Consider the following 20,499-nt stretch of genomic DNA (forward strand, 5'->3'; position numbering starts at 1 on the left):
TCCCTCTTACATTGATGAATAATAGGGTCTGCACCTATCAAAAAGAGATCTTCCACATAGAGTACCAATATGAGAGGTATATCATTCTCAACCTTAAAGTAAAGGTTCAGTACAGCTTCACTTCTTGTCGATCCTCTCATACCAAGCCCAAGGTGCTTAATTCAACCCATAGAGGGCTTTCTTCAACCTACATACATGTTTTTGACGATCTTGAACTTCAAACCCCTTATGTTGTTCTACATAGACTTCCTCCTTAAGTGAACGATGCAAGAAGGAAGTCTTGACATCCATGCAGTGTAGATTCCATCTTTACGAGGCAGTAAGGGAAATGATCGAACAAATGGTGGTATAGTGGGAAACTAGTGCATATATCTCATCATAATCTACGCCTTCCTTTTGAGAGAAACCTCGAGCAACAAATATGGCCTTCAACTTTTTATCACTTCCATCAACTCCATGCTTGATCTTGTGGAGACATTTGGAGGTGACAACGGATTTGTCCTTGGGTCTAGGGACCCCATATGAAACATCATTCTTAATAATAAACTCATACTCTTTTTTCATTTCATTCTTCCAAACTTGGTTCTTTGCATCTTCTTCGAATGTGCAAGGCTTATATTGAACAATGGTGCTCATTGTAGTTAAGTACCCTTGGTACCTATTCAGTTTCTTGCTTTCATAAAATGTCCCCCTAGGTGCAACATGTCTCTCGGCATCTTCAAGAGTCTCCCTAAGCCATGAGGGTCTCATTTTTTAGGAGGAGGGATCATGAGGGGCTGGATCATTAGGATCCATTGGTCCTTCAACATCGGGCATCGGCAGATCTTGTGGTTCTCCCTGCTTTCCTAAATTTGATTCTTTGTCCTTCCTTGGAAGAGGAAGGTTACTAATCTTCCCAAGGGAAACATCCTCATCAAAGGTGACATCATGACCTATCTCCACTTCTCTCTGGCTAGGCACATAGATTCTATATGCCTTAGAAGTTTCATTGTAGCCCACAAATGTTCCTTTCTTCCTAGAAGCATCCAATTTGATTCTCTTTTCTTTCAGCACATGAAAATATACGAGACTACCAAAAATTCGAAAGTGAGAAACATCAGGTTTCTTACCAGTGAAAAATTCGTTGGGGGTTTTGGAGTCCAACACTTCATCAAGGCATCTATTTTGAACATACACGGTAGTGTTTGCAGCTTTGACCCATAAGAGCTTCGAAAGGGTTTGATCATGAAGCAAGGAATGAGTGGCTTCTACAATAGAACGGTTCTTCCTTTTAGAAACACCATTTTTCTCAGGAGTATATGAGGTAGTAGTCTCCCTCTTAACGCAAACTTCTCTACAATAATTATTGAACTCATTTAGTTCATATTTGGTTCCATTATCAGTCCTTAATATTTTGATCTTCTTCTCGGTTTTATTTTCGACCAAAGATTTGAAAGAATGGAACCATGAGAACACTTCGTCCTTATTCTTCAAGAAATATATCCAAGTCTTGTGAGAGAAATCTTTTATAAAGATAGCATAATATAAATATCCTCCCAGTGAGTTCACGGGCATCATACCAGATAGATCGGAATGAACCAACCATAGTATGTCAGTAGTCTTGCTATCAATTGAGGGGAATGGTCCCCTTGTATGCTTTCCTTCATCACACCCCTAAAAAAATCCTTCATGTTCTACTTTAAATTCATGGATGCCTATCACCATGTATGTCACACCAAGTACAACCTTATAATGTAGATGAGAAAACCTTTGGTTCCATAATTCGGATTGAAGTGATGTGCCACAAGACATAGCTCCCAATGGACTTCCTCTAACTTGATATAGGTTATCAACCCTAAAGCCAAGTGTAAATGCATCTTTGAAATTTTTATTCCACACATGTACCTTCCCATTGATGAATGCCACCTTGAATCCTTTGTCCTCCATCGCCAAGATAGATACTGGGTTCTTCTTTATATCGAGTACATATAGTACTTCTTGTAGATGAATGGTGTTACCTTGATTCAATTGAAGAGTAAAATTCCCAACTCCCTTCACAGAATAGGTGGCATTGTCTCTAAGGACAATTTCCAAATCTGTATCCTTTTCAATCAGATTTGAAAGAGCTTCCTTATACACAGTGAAGTGCCTTGAGGCACCACTATCAATCAACCAATTTCCCAAAGAGTCTTAAGGAGATGTAGTGGAGAGGGAAGATATAGGATAAAATTCCTTTTTCTTTTTATCAACAACATTAGATTCATCATACCTAGTGTTTATTTATCTCTTGGGAGGGCAACCATTTCCTTGATGAGGAGCGAGAGCATTCCTTTTTCCTTGGTTGTTGAATCTGTCATTCCTTTGGTTATTGTTTCCCCTAAAATTGTTGTTGTTGTGGTTGTCATCATCACGAGGTGTATCCCTTTTATTAGGACACTCCCTAGCATAGTGGCCAAACTTGTTTCAAATCAAGCATCTTCCATTTCTTCCATTTTAAAAGCCAACCTTCCTTGACATCACTTATTTGAACATGCATTGTTTTTCTTTTTATCAAGAGTGGAGAATGTAGTAGGATCATTCCTATTTGAAGGCATATCTAGTTCGATCATGCTTGTTTCTTCTTGAGAACATCTAGTCAGCAATTCTTCAAAACTTAGAATCCTGTCATTGTTAGGAATAGTGGTGCTGAACGCATGCCATTCATGAGGGATTCCTCAAAGGGAAATGAGAGTAAGCTTCCTATAAGCAATAGCTTCTCCAATGAAAAGAAGAACATTTTGATCTCAGTAATCCTCATGAAGTAGCATTGAATGTCTTCATTTCTTCCCTTCTTTATATCCTTCAGCTTGTTTTTCAGAAAGAGAACTTGGCTTGCATTGCTAGATTTCAACATGCCAACTAACCTATCATATATCTCCTTTGATATGTACCAATCAGAGATATAAGCAACTAAATTCTTATGAATATAATCCCTGATGATCTTCTTTGCTTTGAATTCACCCTTCTTGTACTTTGTCTTAGCAGCAACTGGTGCATTTGAAGGAGGTTCCAAAATCTTTCCCTGCACATAATCCAGAACATCTTGCTCTTCTAAAGTCAAATCAAGAGACATCTTCCATGCATGATCATCAAAATTATCATGAATCTTATCATCAGACTTGAAGTAGGATGTGGAGGCCATTCAATCTTGTCCTTGATCAGTGATTGCTCCTCTTAGTGATTTCTCTTCTCAGTCATGCTTGGGATTTGTCTTTACCTCAACTTCAATACCATATTAATTTTAGATAACAATGATATGTTCTATGCTTAAGAGAAATTTTACTTCAATTTTCTTATTAGCCCAACATCAATATCCATTTTAGTAATCACATCAACATGATAGAAAAATGCAGATAGAACATAAACAATAAAACTAGAAGACAAGCCAAGACAAGAGGACACAAGATATGGCACTAGCCAGGGACAAACCCCAATGTTGGGAAACCCTTGATCAATTCTTCTTATAATTATTCAAAAGTTTAGCAAAGAGAGAGTACAATATTCAATTTTCACTTACCGAATCAAACTGAAATCTGACCATTCAAACAACAGTAACATAATTCCCTACCCAAAAAGTCAACGCTGGTCAACATGGAATATTTTTACCTCCAAAAAAGCGTTGTCAAACATGGTCAACTCAGCCTCCAAAAACTAGTCAAATCAGCCCAAAAAGAATCCAAAAATGTTCATTCAAATATGGTCAATGAAAGTCAATGTTGCAACAAATCCTTCTCGAGTCAATGTAGGAATTTACAAGGTAAGTTCCTCAGACAGAACACCAAAGGACACTGCTCACAAACAGATCACAGATCAATACACCAATATTCTTGACATGTTTAAAACCCTCAGAGAGTGAAATAGTCCATGGCCTGAGCCAATGCAGCCACTTTAGGAAATTTATTAATAAAAGACTAAAAATTTACATAAGCTTCTCTCATGAACGGTTACAATACAAATGACCCTCAATTCTCTTTAAATAGAGATCATGGACCAATTGGGTGTTAAGCCATAGATCAAGTGTCAGTAAAATCGAGGAGAGAATGATTCGTCAGATCACTTCATGTCTAGAACATATCGTGAGCATCAGATTGTAAGTTACAAAAGTACATAGTAAAGAAACACACTTTACCTAACTCTACACTAGACCAAGTTATACTTAACTATTTCCTATGTGTCAGAATATCCTAACATCCCCCCTTAAGAATGACTTGGGATAGGATTGAAGGATGTACAAATATGACACAATAGGAGAAGGAAGGAGGCATTATAGCCTATCCCCCCTTAGTGACAACTTCTACAACTCCAACCATAAATTAAAGTTTAGCAAACTTTGCCTCTGTGAAAGCCTTTGTAAAGATGTTTGCAACTTGATCATCTTTTGAATAATATTGCACTTCAAGAACATGGTCATGAATGAGCTTTCTGATGAAGTTCATGTGAAGTTCAATGTGTTTGTTGCACTGATGTTGGACTGGATCTTTGCATAGTTGAATGGCACTTTGATTATCACACCAAAGTGTAGCCGGATGTTGTTGCTGAAAGCCAAACTTTGACAGGATCTCACAAAGCCATAGGGCTTCCTTACTAGCTTCTACAGCACCATGATACTCTGCTTCTACTGAAGAAAGACAAATGGCACTTTGTCTCTTGCAATCCCATGTAATAGGTCCTGAACCAAGAGTGAACACATAACCTGCAGTAGACTTCTGATCATCAGGGTCACCAGCCCAATCAGAATCAGTGAAACCAACAAATAGAGGAGATGCTTCTGCACTATAATGAGTCCTAAACTGAACTGTACCTCGAACATAACAAAATATTCTTTTAGATGCTTTCTAATGACTTTCATGTTGGTTTTGCATAAACCGAGCAATAAGGCCAACAACAAAGGAAAGGTTAGGACGAGTATGGGTCATATACAAAAGTTTCCCTACAAGTTGACAGTATAAGATAGCATCAACTTCAGGGGAAGTACAAGTGACTGAAAGTTTGGCTCCAAACTGAAAGGGAGAACGGGTTGGCTTATAGTCTTCCATGTGAAAATGGTGTAGAAGATTGTAGGCATACTTGGACTGGGAAAGGGAAATACCTTCCTTGGATTGTAAGACTTGAAGACCAAGAAAATAATGCAAGTGTCATAAGTCTGTCATTTCAAACTTCTTTTTAAGGCTGGACTTCACATGGTTTATAAGGTTGGGATCACTACCAGTAAGGATAAGATCATCAACGTAAAGAACAACATTGATAAGAGACTTTCCCACTTTCTTGGTATAGATAATATTGTTAGAATTACACGTAGAAAAGACAATTTCTAAAATAAAGCTATCCATTTTGGCATACCAAGCCTGAGGGGCTTGCTTGAGACAATAAAGGGATTTCTTAAGTAGACATACAAAGCTGGAGTCTGTTTGTATAAAGCCAGTAGGTTGTTCCATATATATTTCTTCGTGCAAGTCACCATGAAAGAAGGCAGATTGAACATCCATCTGATGGACTTCCCATTTGAAAGAGGTAGCAAGGGAAATAATAAGGCATATAGAGTCCATTTTGGCAACAGGGGAGAAGGTTTCAGTATATTCGATGCCTTCAACTTATGAAAGACCCTTAGCAACAATACGAGCTTTATGTTTATCAACTTTTCCATCCGGTCCATACTTAGTTTTGTGAACCCATTTTCATCTAACAAGCTTTTGTCCCTTTGTAAGAGGACCAATCTGGATGGCCTAAAGCTTTTGCAAAGGTGTTAGGATCATAATTTACTGAAGCTTAAGCCAGTAAAGAAGAGGCTCTATTGAACTTAGAACGTGTATGTTGTTGATCTGTAGGATCATCGGCAAGAGCACCTGCTGCATCCTGAGTAGCACAAACCCATTTTAGAAGTTGAGGACTTGAAGGAGAATCCTAAGAAGGTGGGGGAGGATTTTCATCCTCACTGTCATCATATGAAGAAGAAGTATTTTCAAAAGTAGAAGGGATAGAGAGAGGTGGCACATTCGCCAAACTAGGCTCGTACACCGATATATTTTCAGCAAACTTTACATCTCTTCTAATGATAACATTTTTGGAATTAAGTGGAATAAGTCTATATCCTTTAACATCTTCAGAATATCCAACAAAAATACATTTTTCACTCTTAGGTTCTAAAGCTTTATGTTTCTCATCTAGAATATGGGCCCATGCTTCACTTCCAAAAACATGAAAGTGACTTACATCTAGTTTAATTGAGCTCCATGCTTCTTCTGGAGTGATACTCCTTAAAATCTTAGTAGGGGTACAACTTACTATGTAATTTTCACAGTTAATTGCTTCTGCCCAAAAATTTAGACTAAGTCCTTTAGATTGAAGCATACAATTAGACATTTCCTTTAAGGTGTGTTTCTTGCTTTCAGCTAAACCATTTTTTTGTGGAGTATATGGAACAATATGTTGCATATGAATTCCATTCTCAGTGCAAAAGTTGATGAATTTGTTGTTAACACAATCTCCGCCATTATCAAATCTTAGCTTAAGAATTTGATGTCGAGATTGCTTTTCAACAAAGGATATAAAGGCCAAGAACATGTTAAAAACTTCACTCTTGAGTTTTAAGAAGTATACTGTTATGGGGCAAAGTGTCTATTTAGAACTGCTCTATCCCACTAAGGTGTGACAGCTACCTTAGAAACAAACAGAGAAAACTACTTTTGTATTCTTCTTTATGAACTATAAACAAAGAGGAATAGGATGAACCAACCTATGTCTTGTGCTAGTCCTTTGATCCAATCTCTCTCCTCTTTGACAGCTTCCAGCTACCTGCTCCCTTACTTGCCCAGCTTCACCAAGTACCTGTAAGATCACAGAAGAAGGAAACTATACAAAGACATGGGTTTATACTCATAAATAACTTAGGATCAGATTTAAGTTAACCATACAAATGTAACAAGCATCAATGATACAAAAGCATGGAGAAGAAACTCAAATAGTTTTTATTGATATACAAGAAGATCCAGGAGGAGTTACAACCGATGATTCTTGACCCAGTATCAACCTCCCAGCAAAGAAGTCCCTTCTTCAACCCCAACAAAGCATAGATCACCCAATTCTCTGATATGTATCTCGAAACCAACAACAATTCCTTTCAATGTGCAAAATTCTAGCCCCTGGATCTCTGGGATGAGGGATCCATATATAGATGTATGCAAGGAGGATGAGTCAGCTCATGATTTGATTGGTGGCTTCTCTCTATCAGTTCTTGCTTCCACTTGGAGACTGAAAGCCTCTTACTCATCCTTGGTCGAATTCAGTGAGGCAAGTGTCATTGGAGAAGATTATGGAAGCTTCCATTGTCTCTCCACCTCGCGGAATGACACTGCCATTTGTCATTTCCCGCTCAACGCACCCTGGTAGTGCATTTAGGTGCGTTGCAACGCACCTAGCTAGTGGACTTAGGTGCTATGCAACGCACTTGGCTAGTGGAGCAGCTGAAATGATCCTGATTTGATTTATTCTGAGCAGTTTCTGGTGGAGAACTTCTGGGAGAAGCTATAATTTGTTGACCTTGTTCCTTTAGGGTTTGGAACAACACTTTTAGGGACTTAGGAGCCCTTGGTTTATGGACATTTCATGCTTAGAGCTGTAAGGCACAAAAATGTCTATAACAGTTGCCCCCTAAAGTATGAGGCCGTTTATCGGGTGAAATGCTTTATTAGGAGGATCCGAAGTTCTTTCAATGCTGGGAGGAGACCTGTAATAAGATACAATACAATACATTATCTTCATACTGTTTTCATGATCTAGCTGAGGCGGGCATTCCCATGCTCAGCTTTATAAATTCATTTTCATGTACATAGGATAGACAATCGTCTGATGGTAGACTGATGATTCTGATAGAGCCATCATCCTTTTGGTAGGATGATTATCTGTGCTGCAATGCTGTACATTTCAATGTCTTTATTTTCCTGAATATATATCGCAACCCGGATGGATGAAACTAGATCCAGGGTCTTCAATCTCGTCCGATCTTCACTCGAAGTATAAGTCGATCCATGTGAGAAATATTTTGAAGTCGAACATGGAAAGACATCGCTTGATTACCAGTCAATGATGTAAACTGTTAACAAGCGCGAGAGGAATCACCGATAATGATAATGACCCTCAAGGTACTGTAGTACAATTCACGTGGTGTGAATAAAGGACTTGGTGTCAAACACCGCGCAAAATCTTTCGGTCGAAGGTCATTGATGTAAACCTGTCGCCGGAAGTGAGAAACTTGCCATTGAGGCATGCAAGCTTCAAAGTACTGAATGGGGTGTTCCTAGATCAACTTCTTGGATAATGAGCTGATGTCGACAAGAAGTGATCCGTCATAGGAGGGCCTTAATGAATCCCACATCAATGACACGGAACAGAGCAAATGATTTTGATGGAGGTGAAAACGATCTGATGATATATGGTTCAGGGTGGCGGTCATGAAAGAATGGAGTATAATGTATGGTAGTGGGCGGGACACAGGTGGCCTTTCTGGATGACTTCTCTTGAACATGTCGGCGACACTTATGTGATGGATTGGTAGCATTAACCCCAAATGTGGATGGTATGGCGAGACCATGGCGATGTGACCGGTGAATGAAACAACCCAACCGGACTCGGGCACGGAGCGGAAGTGTCATGTTCAAGAGCGACTTGCTACCAATAAAGATTCTTTGAGTTTTCTTCCCAATTTTTCCCCAGTCATTGCTGACCAGTACCTCTTTCTTTTTGTCAAGCTTGAGGAGGATAACATATACTTGTTCTATAATTTGCCCTTCGGGCAAACCCATCGCTATGTTTTAACGAGCCTAGCGATAGTGAAACTCGTTCTCGTCTAAAGACAAGTTTGTCGCTATTAATCTTTTTAACGATTGTAACGACAAAGATAACTCGGTCCTTTTCATTTTTAGAGAGTCTGAAAAGGTACGTAAAGGTAACTCCAAAATTCCTTTTTCATCATCTAATCCCTTAAGTCCGAAAAAGTATAAAACAATACAGAAGGGATGAATTTTCAATCGCTTTAACGAGCCGAACAAAACAAGCGCTCGATCTTTTTGTGCAATAATCCCTCAGGTCCAAAAAGATTAAAATTTAGAGGAGGGATAGCACTTCCCGTCACTTTAACGAGCTGGAAGGCCAGAACTCGGCAATCTTTTCATATTTTACGAGTCAGAAAAGAGCTTAAAGAAGACTCATCTTTTGAGGAACGAGTGATAAAATGGGTAGCAGCTGATTCCAGGTAAGGTTTGGAATTTTCCAATCACGGCAGTGTCACAAGGATGGCTAGTGAAATCACTCTTCGCAGCTGTTCCTCAAAATGGGTAAACAACCAAATGGAGGTGAATGATCGGCCAATGGAAAAGTGGAGGTGACGGTGCAAACACGACCAAGGCTTTAATGGCTGAAATGCTACATTCACGGTGGTCATTTACCAGGGGATAGTTCATTTTTTAACGAGCTTAAACACGGGTGGAAACATTTGCTCGGTGCGGGTTTATTTTTTAACGAGCTTGAACCTTGCGGTAACACTGCTTGATTAATCCAGTCATATGATAAGAATGTCTCATATAAAAATGGCAATTTTTAGAGTTTTTCTCCACATCCTTTCTTTATGCAAGTTAGGAAACGACTAATCCAAAAAATAGATAAATAATCGCTCTTTGCTTGCACTCCAAAAGGTTTGCATGCCCCCAGGTATAAAACAGAGTTTCAAGGTCACCCTCTATTCGAGCTGAAAAAACATTCGTTTTATCAGGAAGGGTACTACCTCTTACAGGCTACCCAAAGATTGTTCTATTCGCGGTGCAAACAAAACATTTCTTCGGCGATGTCTACCGAGATAAACAAAGGTGAGTGGCGGTGCTCGCCCACTTACATAACTTTGACAAGAGAATCCTGTACTAGAATAACCCCCTCTTCCAATCACGGACGGGGGTACAAACTAGGCATATTCTCCCGCGGAAACCTACTCTATACCCGAAGTTTTCCTGCCGAAGTGGACCAGGATGCATGCCTCCTGGGTTTTAGTCATATCCCTCCGAATTACTCGCGCTCATCGGGAGGACGGACTGGAGACCGAGACATTTCTTGCGTGAAAAGACCATTTAGGGATGGTATATGACTATTTGCTATGCGTGATCCGGGAAATGAAAGTTGGTCCACGAGCTTGACCACTCTTCCTTCGTGCGGAAAACACATTACTCTAAAGAGTGAGGAGACAATTGCTTCCATGCAATAAATATAGTCTCGTCCAAGGAGTAGGTTATAATCCAAGGGTCCTTGAACTACCATTACGTTCATGCGAACTGTCTTCCTTCTCAATGTTATGGGCACATCGGGAAGGATCCCTAAAGGTCGACTGGTTCCTTTATCAAAGCCTGTCAGATTTCTCATTTCAGGCAAAAGCGATGGTGAACCAAGCGCTTTCCAAGCAGTTGAGGAAAGGATACTCACAGAATCCCCCTCATCTATGATGGTACCAGCCATAACCATTCTATATATTTGAACAATAATTCGGAATGGTACGCTTGCTGGTAAGCGAGGTCTGCCTAGTTGATTCCAGTCGAAGGAGACAACTAGGTTGCTTGGAGGTGGGACCGAATAGACGGCCAGGTAGGGCTCTGACGAACTTCCTTCCTGCAGTAAAGGAATGGGTAAATTTCCCCCATGTTTGTCGGAGTCTGTGTTTATGAAGAGAATTTGGACGGTGTCATCCTTGTTCTCTTTAGTGATTGTATCATCTGAAGATGAAACCTCTGAAGGCAAGACCGGGTCAACTGCCGCCTCGACCTTTTGACTTTCGTCTAGTATGGATCCAGATGGTTTATCTTCCATGATAGGTGCTTCAGCCGACCACCCGAGCGAGCCAGCTGGATTCTCAACTAGTGACAGACTCGACAAGAGTTTTTTATATCCAGGAGGAAGTCGTAACGGTGAAACCGGACGATCATCCAAAACTCTTTTAGCCTCGTCCAAGAAGGGACAACGGTGGACGGCATGATTGCCTTCGCATAGTTTACAAGGAAATCTAGCTTTCCCTTTTTGTCCTGGGGCTTCACTTTCACTAGTTGACGGTGTGCTTTCAACATGATCATCAGAGGTTGACGACACCGGGTTGTGCAAACGAGGAGACCAGTCCCTTAGTATCCGGGGGATGCAAGGACAATCTCTGTGAAAGTGGTCTCCTTTGCAAATGACACATGGCGATTTAGGCCTGGTCGGTGCAGTGTGTGGATTTTCGTTAGACGACACTCGTTTTCCCCCATTCGCCTTTGGCTCCTTTTTCTTCTTCTCTTTCTTCTTCTTTTCCTTCTTCTCCTTAGGAACATGGCTTTTAGCTTTACCAGCTCCATCAAGCGAAGAGGAAGGAGGAGAGGAAGAATTAGAGGAAGTAGAAGGTTGGTGGGCAACTCTGGACTCGTCTAATTGCTGATTCGATTGTTCAGGAATAGTGGTGTTCTGAATGACAAAGGTTGAGAAGAGCCATACAGGCAAACCAATTGTCAGTCCTGGAAGCGACAATGTGGCCATATGGGGCGCACCAACATCTCCCCAAGAGGAGAAGGGACTAGGATTTCCACCAAGGGGAATTCCTTGGTTGGTAGGCTCCATTTTCTCAACCCAAGATCAACATAGGAAAAGGGTAATGAATATTCTGTTTAAAATAAATTTTAACACGCTTTGACACAACTTGTTTTTTCAGTTTTTAAGAGTCGAGAAAAAACAAAATATGACTCTAGTCGCCTTCGATTTTTAATGAGCCTGAAGTGACAAGTGCTCAGATGGACCTTTTCCGTTAAAGAGTCTGAAAATGAACGAAAGGGATTGCTCTGGAGGTCTAGGTAGAGGAAGAACCTAACCAATCGCAAAACTGCAGAATACTTTTTACGGTACAACAGTCAATCTTCTCGAATGCTGTGTTCGGTGCATTGCGATCAGTAGGGCGGCCGACACGGCTTCCTATTGATAAAGGATTTAAGCCTATAGGGGTCTCCCAATATATACTCGACGGTACGTGGGAGCACAAGTCCGTACTGGCACTTACCGTCTCAAAGTGGAGGAATCACCCAACCATCAATGAGGACAATAGTTACCAGGCTTTACGACGCCGGAATACGTCTCTAGCCTAGACCTCTAAATGTTGTGCGTTAAGTTCCAAAGCGTTGTTAAGTTCATTGAATTTATTTTAAGTTGATCTTTCTTATGAAGTTTTCCTTTTGGGATCACCACGAGATGTAGATGTAATTCCTAAAATGAAATCGAAAGATGATAAAGAAACTTTTATCTCTTTTCAGCAATGAAAATCCTAGCTACTAGGGGAAAAGAAAAACACAATCTTTTCGCAAAGAGCAAAGAGCACACTGTAAATGCACTTTTCCTAAATCAAGCCAAACAGACTGTCAATATGCAAATGCACATGCATGTATTTGTTTTTCAATTTCTTAATATTGATGCCTAAAAAGAAAGTTGATGTACAAATCTGATTTTGCTTTCAAGTGACACACATAAACAAGCTTCTTTTCGAAATCAAAAGGTAGAGACGATTACGACACTTTATGATTTTGAAATAAATACTCGTTTCGGCACTAGAAAGTCACAAATTCAAACCAGAGGCAAAAGTAAAAGCATAATCGACTATCAACAGCCAATAGACTCTATCCTATGATCAAAATCGACACTTGCGACAGATCTAAATCAAAGGACAACAGTACGACTATTCTACTTTTGCAATGGAAAACTGTAAACGACTCAACAAACACATAAAAACGTCTACAGTTCTTTTATACAAATGAGGCGGAATATCAGTAAGGAAAAGGGGTCTGAAACAGTCATATACTGATCACAAGCTGCAAAAATCAGAGACAAAACTGAAAGAATGAAGCAAAGAACCTCAGCTGCACAGGGCTAGGCTGATCAGCGCACCTGTTACACAGAGAAACTGCATTGCAGCGCAGGTAGCCCTCTCAGGAAGTGCGTTGAAATGCAGAACCTCTTCACAGAGCCTGCGCTGGGGCAGAAACGAGAGTTCTATCTGGGTTCTGGGTCACGGTTTGTAGTTTAATCTTTGGTTTTTGGTCGAGTAAAAGCAATCCGTAATGCACAATCAGAGGTAGATCTAAGGGGGGTCTAAGAGCTATCACAAGGGCAATCAGTTAGTCTATGAATCAGCTATTCAAATCATAAACAGATCCAGTGAATGGATTGAAGCAGCAGATGTCTACTTTGCATTTGTTAATGGAGAATGCAGTTCGATTGCTACTTATAAGTTTATGAAATAAACAACAAGAGAAACACAAACAAACTAACTAGACACGATCCCCAGTGGAGTCGCCATTTTGTTATCGGGAAAAATGTCTATTTAGAACTGCTCTATCCCACTAAGGTGTGACAACTACCTTAGAAACAAACAGAGAAAACTACTTTTGTATTCTTCTTTATGAACTATAAACAAAGAGGAATAGGATGAACCAACCTGTGTCTTGTGCTAGTCCTTTGATCCAATCTCTCTCCTCTTTGACAGCTTCTAGCTACCTGCTCCCTTACTTGCCCAGCGTCACCAAGTACCTGTAAGATCACAGAAGAAGGAAACTATACAAAGACATGGGTTTATACTCATAAATAACTTAGGATCAGATTTAAGTTAACCATACAAATGTAACAAGCATCAATGATACAAAAGCATGGAGAAGAAACTCAAATAGTTTTTATTGATATACAAGAAGATCTAGGAGGAGTTACAACCGATGATTCCTGACCCAGTATCAACCTCCCAGCAAAGAAGTCCCTTCTTCAACCCCAACAAAGCATAGATCACCCAATTCTCTGATATGTATCTCAAAACCAACAGCAATTCCTTACAATGTGCAAAATTCCAGCCCCTGGATCTCTGGGATGAGGGATCCATATATAGATGTATGCAAGGAGGATGAGTCAGCTCATGATTTGATTCGTTTCTTCTCTCTGTCAGTTCTTGCTTCCACTTTGAGACTGAAAGCCTCTTACTCATCCTTGGTCGAATTCAGTGAGGCAAGTGTCATTGGAGAAGATTTTGGAAGCTTCCATTGTCTCTCCACCTCGCGGAATGACACTGCCATTTGTCATTTCCCGCTCAACGCACCCTGGTAGTGCATTTAGGTGCGTTGCAACGCACCTAGCTAGTGGACTTAGGTGCTATGCAACGCACTTGGCTAGTGGAGTAGCTGAAATGATCCTGATTTGACTTATTCTGAGCAGTTTCTGGTGGAGAACTTCTGGGAGAAGCTGTAATTTGTTGACCTTGTTCCTTTAGGGGTTGGAACAACACTTTTAGGGACTTAGGAGCCCTTGGTTTATGGACATTTCATGCTTAGAGCTGTAAGGCACAAAAATGTCTATAACATATACCCAAGTGCGTCTGGAGAAATCATCAATGAAAGTTAAGAAATACTTGTAGCCAGATAATGAAACAACAGATAGTTGACCACATAAATCACTATGCACAAGATGTAAAGGGGTTAAGGCATGCCAAGAGGCACATTTTTCAAAAATATCCCAATGATGTTTTTTGAGTACACATCCGCAACAAACACCATCTCTGCAAGATACCATTAAAAGACCTATCACCATATCTTCTTTACACAGATTCTGAAGGGAGCGATAGTTTGAGTGACCAAATCACTCATGCCAAAGTTTGCTCACTTCATCATTATGAGCAACAAATACTGAAGGAAGATTTGATGACACAAAGTTGTTAAACTTATACAACCTTGTAGAATCATCAGCAATGCTAGTAGCTAAAATATGTCTAGGATCTCTTAGGTCCTTAATTACAACATCATGAGGTGAAAATTCAATGATTTTACCTTCACTTGAATGAGTTATCTGATATACAGATAGAAGGTTGTAGGATAAGGTTGGAACACATAATACATCATTAAATTGACCATTGTCTAGATGAATAGTTCAAGTCCCTACAACACTAAGAGCTCTATCATCAACAACATATATATTTTTTGTGTTACAATCATTTAAAGAATAAAACATGGCTTTGTTTTTGGCCATGTGATAAGAAACTCCAAAATCAATGAGCTGCTCATGAGAATGAGAAGGAGAAGATGCATTTAATGCATAACCAGATCGAGATGCTTGACAACCACATACAGAAATTTTATTCCTGAAGATGAAGATGAAGTTGAAGAGTGATCCAAATGGATTTTATGCTTCTTCATTGCTGCTTCCAAGGCTTCCATATTCTTAAAGAATTTGGATTCTAAGTGGCCATCTCGATTACAAAAGTGGCAATTTCTATCATTCTTCTTCCCTTTGTTTTATTTGCCTTTTAATTTTGTTGAAATTATTTTTCATTTTGAAACTGAAATTGCTTAGGACCCTTGTTTGGTTTAGGACCACTGCTTCTTAGGATTCTTTGAATTTGGTTGCTGCTAAGTAGCTAAGGCTTTCTTAGAAGAGTTTCCAAGATTAAGAATACCAAGATATAAGAGATTTTTTTGTTCTCTTATTAAATAATCACAAAAAGCATCAAAAGAAGGGGACTTGTTGTCTTTTTCTTGACAAATAAAGGCTTCTCTAGTAGAATGGAAGGTGGAAACAAACACAGAGTAGGCTAGTCCCAACTTAGTAAGAATGGAATAGATAAGGCTACCATCTTCTTTCTTAACCTTAACACATTCCAAGAGAAGTCTAAGGGTCTTGAACTTGGACAAAAAATATTAAATGGAAGAAAAATTATTGGGGTCCAATGTAAGCAACTCATTTTCGAATTAATGGGCTCTAATTTCATTTTTAATTCCAAAAAATTTAGTGAGTTGTTTCATTGCTTCATTAGGAGTATCAAGTTCTGCGATATGGAATCTAGGGTCCAGAGAAATAAACATCCCTATCAACCCACGTGCTTGATCTTGCCTATTTTCCCATTTGGCTGCCTTATCTTCATCTTGAGGTTTGATTTCTTGGCCTGAGGCTATTCTGTAAAGACATTTACTTCTAAGTAAATCCACAATGTAGGACCACCATTGGAAGTAGTTGGTGTTGTCAAGAATAACTTGGCATGGACTTTCCATTTTTACAAAAATTGAAGCTTTAGAGGCTGAAACTAAGTGTTCTAATGGAAATATCTCGAAAAATTAGGGTGATTAAGAAAAAATGTCTTCTGAATGAAGAAATTCTGCCTTTTTGAAGAAAATTTATTAAAGATGTCGACGAACTGCGTGAATGTGCGGAAATGAAAGATAAGGTTATATGTAAGAAAAAATCTCCCCCCTTTCCAAACCTAATCTAATTAGCTCACTTAAAAAAAAATTATGTGACTCACTTTTATAAATAAATGAAAGTCACTTTTACAATGGTACTTTATGAGCTACCCACTAAATTGTAACTTAAATTAAAGATAAAGAGACTTTAGAATTATAAGTGACTCGCTTTTTATAATGGGTGAGAACACTTTTACATAAACTAACTTTAAAACATAAGTTATATGTGCTTTTTAAAAAAGTAACTCAACAAAAAGAAAGACTTGAACTCAACACCTCTATTCTCATAAAAATAACTTTGGACCAAGTGAGCTAGTTTAAAACATTAGTAATTTTTGAAAAAAAGAAAGGGATTTTTTTTTAATTTTTATTTTTAGTCACTGAAGCTTTGGGGTGTGTGCTTACTTGAAAAATCTCTTTTTTTCCTATGAAACAAAAACCACAAAACCCAACACGGACATACAGAAAAGAAAAGACCTTATAGCTTGAAGCTAGCTTTAGCCAAAAACTAAATATTTTCCTCAATGTTTCTAATTTCCCGAGATCACACTAAGGCACAGCGGAAAAGAGCATACGCATGAGAAAAATCCTTCCTTTCTTTTTCTAATTTTCCAAGATCGCACATAGTCGCGGGGCAAAGAGCATATGCAAAAATGAAAGGTATAGATCTGATAATAAAAAACAAAGACGTAAATAAACTGAAATAAATAGAGAGATGAATAGCTAGAACTGTAAATAAAGACTGTATACATCTAGATCTTTAAAATGACGTAGCTAGGGCCATCAGAAACCTTTTCGCGTGAAACGAAAGGGGTCACTGACTGGAACAGATGCTCCTAACACAATAGAGAAGTCCTCTTGGCCTGAAAGCAATTAGAAACAGTATATTGAGGAAATGATAGTCGGATGCAGTTGTACTGGCTTCATATTTGGAACACCAACGGATGCATCCCTCAAATAGCTCTGATACCATGTAGGAATTTACAGGGTAAGTTCCTCTGACAGAGCACCAAAGGACACTTCTCACAAACAGATCACATATCAATACACCAATATTCTTGACATGGTTAAAACCCTCAAAGAGGGAAACAATCCATGGCCTAAGCCAACGCAACCACTTCAGGCAATTTATTAATAAAACAATGAAAATTTACATAAGCTTCTCTCACGAACAGTTACACTACAAATAACCCTCCATGCTCTTTAAATAGAGATCATGGACCAATCGGTGTTAAGCCATGGATCAAGTGTCAATAATACCGAGGCGAGAATGAACCGTCAGATCACTTCATGTCTAGAACATATCGTGACCAATGGATTGTAAGTTACAAAAGTACATAGTAAAGAAACACACTTTACTTAACTATTTCCTATGTGTCGGAATATCCTAACAGTCAACATTGGTCAAACAATGGTTAAACAACCTCAATTTCTATGTCAAAAAATGCAACCTACCCAAATAGAGATCCCCTAGACAAAACCACTGTCAAAATAGGTCAACGCTTTTCAACACAAGTCAAAACAACCCTCCTGCAACTTCAGTCAACGTTGGTCAACAGAGGGACAAAAAACCCTTCTCTTCTTTGCACGTGTGGAGAGCTACTTTTGAAATTTGTACACAATCAATGAAGGAGAGAGGAATGAGTGTGAGTGAGATGCCAAAATGAGGGGGAGGCTCCTTGTATTTATATGCAACGTTGTGGGGTTGACGATGCAAATTAGGTGGCTAACCGACCTTGACAATTTTTTCATAATCAACATAAATTTAGAATTCCATTTGTACATGTCAGAATGGGATGCTCTTTAGATCAATCCTACACCTCTCGAAGAGAGGAATCCAATAAAAGTATCAACTACCTCATGTGAGTTTTTCAAGGTGAATTTTGGCCCTAGTTATCAAATTTAACAAATAAGCTATGATATCCTAGCTTAGCAGGAAATAGATTTTTTCTGCATTCAATAGAGTAGAGGTAAAGTATATTGGAGCCAGTTCCACAAGTAAGGAATAAATGTGGATTCAGAAGCTTCTTGCAAGGTTATTGGATCAGGAGCTTAAGAAGACCCTGATATTTTGTGATAATCAAAGTTGTGTTAAGCTTTTATAGAACCTAGTTTTTCGTGACAGGTCGAAGCACATTGAGATCAAATATTGCTTAATCTGATACATGGTACAAAGAGGATTAGGGATGCTCCAATACATATCCACATATGAGCAAATTGTGGACATTCTCACCCAGCCACTCTCTAAAGTGAAGTTTTTATATTTGAGAGATAGGCTTGGCATGACATAGAATGTCACCCTCATTGGGAGCGAGTGTTGATGTCTTTGAAATATTATATAGATATTTTCCTAAGCATCCATGAAGGAATTCATCTAGGTCATGCCAATTTGACTAGAGGATATTGATGTAATTCACCATAGAATGGATAAAGGAAATTAGCTAGGGCATGCTAATTTGGCTAGGGATGAATGGTCCAAGGGAAAATGATTTCCTTAGAGGTCATGAAGGACTATTACTTGGTCGATTTGGCTAGAAGAGATTGATACATTTACCTGAGAAGACATAAACGAATTTGGTTGGGCCATGTTGATTTTAGTAGGGGTAAATGGTCCAAGCTACCCACATTGCCTACTTCAGGATGGAGTCATCTATAGACATGAATGTGAGGAGTCACTTTGCCTACTCTTGGATGGAGTGATCTATATATGTGCATGTCAAAAGATTCTACATCAACACAGCAAGTTCATGAACTTTTCTTATGTAGGAGAAATTTCACCTAAGGATCAATCTCTTTGCGGCCAAGGAGAATATCTCCATTACTAAGAGGGAGTGTTGAGGTTCTGTGTAAATGGGAGGTATTCCCAAAGAACCTAGAAATATTAAATTAATTTAATTTTTGAGATCTCCAAGTTAGCTCAGAAATTCAAGTCAGCTTAGGGGATGAAAGGGTGTGTCCCTTGGGTTATTTTACCCCCATTCGACAAGTATATATAGATGATGTGAAATCTCATTTTCTCTACCAAGAATGCAGAAGTCTACTCTCTGTTCATTTATTCTTTGTATCCTTCTTTGAGGCCACACAGGTGAGAAGATGATGAATTTAACCAACTTCTAGAGCTCGTCCATGTGATATGTTGACTAAGTTTTGACGACAAAAAGTTGATTGAGTTTGTCAATGAATTGAATGAGCTATTTGATTGCATGTTAACCGTAGGTTTGATCGCAAGTCTTGACCACAAGTCCTAGTTCATTGCAGGTCATTGACCATAGGGTTGAGTTTGATTGGATCAAAGTTTGACTATAGGGTTTATTTTTTGTTGGTTTGACCATCATTGAATTGTTGAATTCTCTTACTAGGTTTTCCTAGTATTTGACTTGGATTATTGGCATAGATCTCTAGACAAATTGTTGACTTGTAAACATTGCTAAAGAATAATTTCTGCGAAAGAAAATTTGTTGGGTTTTCTCCCAAAGTTGTGCTTCCTAGGGTAAAAATATTGTCTCTATTGTGCATGGTTGTGTTTATACGATATTTACAGTTTCTGTTGGATTTACTATTGATGTTTTCTAAACTGTAATTTCTCAATGATATCAATTGCATAAAAATACTATGTGAAAATTATTAAGAGATAATCATCTCACAAAAAATAATAATTTATTGTGCATCCTGTAAAAAAAAACAACATAAACAAACCATGGAAATTTATTGTACATCTTGTAGAAAAATCAATATAAACAAACCATGAAAAATTTTTGTTTCTTTGAAGCTTTGGAACTAGATAATTTTTCTCAAATCAAAATATCCCCATTTGTTATCATTGTGATGACACTATAATGACCCAAAAATATAGTGAACTATAAGTTGTTAAAACATTTCAGAATAATAATATGCTAAATTATCAATTCAACCATATATTAGTTATAGACTTAAAAAATAATACAAAATAATAAACACTAAATATACCTTAATTTTTCATTTCTTCAAAATTCAAGTACTTAGATACCTATAATACTTATTAACAGTCATCTTTACATTGAATACTTTTACTTTTACTTTTACTTTAAATTTAAATTTAACTTTAAATTTATATATATATATATATATATATATATATATATATATATATATATATATACCCCATTTATTTTAACCAAACATTTATTTACCGCATTCTGTATACCACAGATATTAGAAGAAAATTATTAATCTCATACACAACCCT

The sequence above is a fragment of the Pinus tabuliformis genome, chromosome Q (assembly GCF_031772625.1).
Source record: "Pinus tabuliformis cultivar Carrire ecotype Pingquan chromosome Q, CPIR1, whole genome shotgun sequence".
Lineage (NCBI taxonomy): Eukaryota > Viridiplantae > Streptophyta > Pinopsida > Pinales > Pinaceae > Pinus > Pinus tabuliformis.